The sequence below is a fragment of the Sinocyclocheilus rhinocerous genome, unplaced genomic scaffold (genome assembly GCF_001515625.1).
Source record: "Sinocyclocheilus rhinocerous isolate Xijiao unplaced genomic scaffold, SAMN03320098_v1.1 scaffold431, whole genome shotgun sequence".
NCBI classification, from domain to species: domain Eukaryota; kingdom Metazoa; phylum Chordata; class Actinopteri; order Cypriniformes; family Cyprinidae; genus Sinocyclocheilus; species Sinocyclocheilus rhinocerous.
The window spans coordinates 395,865-400,215 of NW_015624541.1; the positions used below are offsets into that span (position 1 = coordinate 395,865).

General features: G+C 37.3%; 1 pseudogene; it reads left to right on the plus strand.

Moving 5' to 3' along the window:
- The window catches only part of LOC107741511 (follistatin-related protein 5 pseudogene), a 14,205-nt pseudogene that overhangs the window by 3,718 nt on the left and 6,136 nt on the right, over positions 1-4,351 (plus strand).

The following is a 4,351-nucleotide window of genomic DNA, read 5'->3' on the forward strand; positions in this document are numbered from 1 at the left end:
TATATACAGTATATATATATGAGCAATGTATGAACACGTACTAACTGTGATTAGAACTCCAGAGAAAACAGCTTTAGTTCTGGATAGTGTGTAAATTGCATTCGGGGAGTGACATTTAAATCTTAATAAACCATTTTGTGCATTCATAGTCACTCACATGAGGAAGTAGATTTAGAGGTAGTCGAGGGGGAAATGTGAGTTTAAACCCTGAATAAACAGACCAGGAGATGTTGTGTGAATATGGAAATCTCATTTGAATTGATTAAAATCTGAGTTGAAGATTACTGAGCATGCCCTGATCCTCTTATTGTCCCCTGTTGGCAGATGGATGTTTACTTATGCTATCATGTCGTGCTAGTATAAAAAAAATAATGACTCAATTCCAAACGCTAGAGAGATTTACTTGTTTTCTTCATTGAGAGAGCAAGTCACACTGCTGATGGCAAGAGTGCCTAACAATCTAAAATGTTCACATAAAAATTACGAACTTGATGGTTGTAAAGAAATCTTATGCTCTGTGCCGCAGCATCCTAACTGAAATGGAATCTCATAAGTTAGAATACTATATAAAGTGCAATAGTGCCAGCCCAGTTTTTAAGTGGCCTTGGTTCCAGATGTTTTTATATATATATGTGTGAATGGAATTTTTACTTCTGAAACTTCTGAAACTTTTGCACTCTATTTAAGTGTTACAGGAACTTTGATTCACTGATTTCAATAGCCTTTATGTCTCCAGCACACCTATGATGCCTTAAAATACTGTCTACATGGGCTGCTCTCCAGGTTTTGTATCAGAGCCATAGACTTACCATGTGAGGCAAGATGATTGACAGTTTCTTTGCAATCTAATCAAATCAAATAATATATTTTAATAAGGCTATCCGGTCAAATTATCATAACTGAGATTTTATCTGCAGTGTGAATCGCATGATCAGTAAATGTTAATAGCATCTATTCAGTTAACTTATCTATGTGGAAACATCTTTTTGTAGTTAAATAGTCTGTGTCTCTTAGTATAGTGTTTATAAAGGTGTTGGAGAATGAACATATTGTTGCAGTTCAGTTGCGGAGCCTCAGCTAGTGACCAGCTTTTGTTAAAAGACATGATCTCAGTCCCACAGTGGAGAGTTCATCCGGAGGATACGGCGTAGTGCAAAAAGACCCGTTTCATTTTCAATTCTTTCAGGGCCTGAGATAATACGGCTTATACGCATGCCATACACACTCACAAAATACATACTCTCCTCTTAGATGAGTCACTGAACCCAGCTGTTTGCTTTCACCCTAATATTTACTAGCAGTAATACTGCGCTAGTTGTTATATGCCGAACTACAATTCAGTTCCTGTCACTGGAGTTCAGTGCGTGTCAGTCTCGTTTTTCTTGAATAAACTGCAGGACGCTCAGTTGAGGGTATGTACACTTTTTTTTGCGCTCTGCCCCAGTATGCTGGTGACATTTAGTTGTGCTGTCCGCTCTCTGATGGAGTAATGTGTTTCAGTGCTCCGAGTCAACAGAGTGCAACATCATCTCTCTCTACTGAAATAGAGGTTAACGCCAGTGTAAAGTATTACAGCCCTCTGGTCTTCACCTGGCAAGAGTTTGGATTTAGCACATGACATTAGCTTTTGGATGGAGAAGTTGTGTTTCTTTGTAAATGCTGTTATATAAGATATTTGAGGAATTATGTCATTGATCCAAAGGGAATGAGATAAAGATTGAGAGAGGGATTTTGTAAGAAAACAGACTCACAGATCAAGACCAGACATGCTGATCTCAAAGGTATTTGTATGTAAAGTGTACACACACAGATGATTCCTCTGCACAATGTGACTTTGCTGCAGCCTGAAATTGAACTGCTGGTTTTGTCTGGCCAGAGGAGAACTGGCCCCCCGACTGAGCCTGGTTTCTCCCAAGGTTTTTTCTCCATTCTGTCACCGATGGAGTTTTGGTTCCTTGCCGCTGTCGCCTCTGGCTTGCTTAGTTGGGGACACTTCATTTCCAGCAATATCGTTGACTTGATTGCAAATGATTCCAAAGATACTATTTAAACTGAACTGAGCTGGATGATGACATCACTGAATTCAACGATGAACTGCCTTTAACTGAAAAATGAGTGTTTACTATTGTCATTATGCATTATTGACACACTATTTTCCTAATTAATGCTCTTCAGTTGCTTTGACACAATCTGTATTGTTAAAAACGCTATATAAATAAAGTTGACTTGACTTCTATGTGGAAACATCTTTTTGTAGTTAAATAGTCTGTGTCTCTTAGTATAGTGTTTATAAAGGTGTTGGAGAATGAACATATTGTTGCAGTTCAGTTGCGGAGCCTCAGCTAGTGACCAGCTTTTGTTAAAAGACATGATCTCAGTCCCACAGTGGAGAGTTCATCCGGAGGATACGGCGTAGTGCAAAAAGACCCGTTTCATTTTCAATTCTTTCAGGGCCTGAGATAATACGGCTTATACGCATGCCATACACACTCACAAAATACATACTCTCCTCTTAGATGAGTCACTAATAATATTTACTAGCAGTAATACTGCGTTAGTTGTTATATGCCGAACTACAATTCAGTTCCTGTCACTGGAGTTCAGTGCGTGTCAGTCTCGTTTTTCTTGAATAAACTGCAGGACGCTCAGTTGAGGGTATGTACACTTTTTTTTGCGCTCTGCCCCAGTATGCTGGTGACATTTAGTTGTGCTGTCCGCTCTCTGATGGAGTAATGTGTTTCAGTGCTCCGAGTCAACAGAGTGCAACATCATCTCTCTCTACTGAAATAGAGGTTAACGCCAGTGTAAAGTATTACAGCCCTCTGGTCTTCACCTGGCAAGAGTTTGGATTTAGCACATGACATTAGCTTTTGGATGGAGAAGTTGTGTTTCTTTGTAAATGCTGTTATATAAGATATTTGAGGAATTATGTCATTGATCCAAAGGGAATGAGATAAAGATTGAGAGAGGGATTTTGTAAGAAAACAGACTCACAGATCAAGACCAGACATGCTGATCTCAAAGGTATTTGTATGTAAAGTGTACACACACAGATGATTCCTCTGCACAATGTGACTTTGCTGCAGCCTGAAATTGAACTGCTGGTTTTGTCTGGCCAGAGGAGAACTGGCCCCCCGACTGAGCCTGGTTTCTCCCAAGGTTTTTTCTCCATTCTGTCACCGATGGAGTTTTGGTTCCTTGCCGCTGTCGCCTCTGGCTTGCTTAGTTGGGGACACTTCATTTCCAGCGATATCGTTGACTTGATTGCAAATGATTGCAAAGATACTATTTAAACTGAACTGAGCTGGATGATGACATCACTGAATTCAATGATGAACTGCCTTTAACTGAAAAATTAGTGTTTACTATTGTCATTTTGCATTATTGACACACTATTTTCCTAATTAATGCTGTTCAGTTGCTTTGACACAATCTGTATTGTTAAAAGCGCTATATAAATAAAGGTGACTTGACTTGACTTGACATACAATTACTGACAGCATCTGAAACAGCTAAATCTCTTTTATGCACCACATTTGAGAGCTACGGATGTTTACAAATCTTCTGAAGAATGGTTGGAACTGGATTTGCCACCATCTCAAGCTAAATGGTCAATCCCATGCTTGCATTTATCAGTTACAGTAAATGATAGTGATATTTTGTCCGAGTAAGATCTTTTTAATGGAATTTTTAAAAAATTAAACTCAGATTAGACTAATAAAAGTTACTACTCTTTCATTTAAATCAAAGCTTAACAGGCATTAGATATTAACAACATAATGTGTTTAAATCATGTACTAAACTGTATTGTCACATTGTATCAAGTCTTTAGAAAAAACACCAAACATAATGAAACTGTCAAATTATGTAAATATATTAGCACATCAAGGCTGCAGTGATTTGATCAAAAATACAGTAAAAAAGTCATATTGTGAAATATTATTACAATTTAAAATAGCCATTTTCTATTTGAATATATTTTAAAATATAATTTATTCCTGTGATGGCAGCCATTACTCCAGCCTTCAGTGTCACATAATCCTTCAGAAATCATTCTAATATGCTGATTTGGTGCTCAAGAAATTTTTCTTATAGTTATCAATCTTGAAAACAATTATTTGAATATAAAGTTCAAAAGAACAGCATTTATGTAAAACAGAAATCTTTTGTAACTTTATAAATGTTCTTACCATCACTTTTGACCAGTTTAATGCATCTTTGCATGTTGAATAAAAATATCAACTTTGGAACAATACTGTATTTTATATGTAGAATATATACTATAGAGTGTGTGTGTGTGTGTGTGTGTGTGTAAGTATGTGTGTGTGTGTGTGTGTGTGTGTGCGCGTTT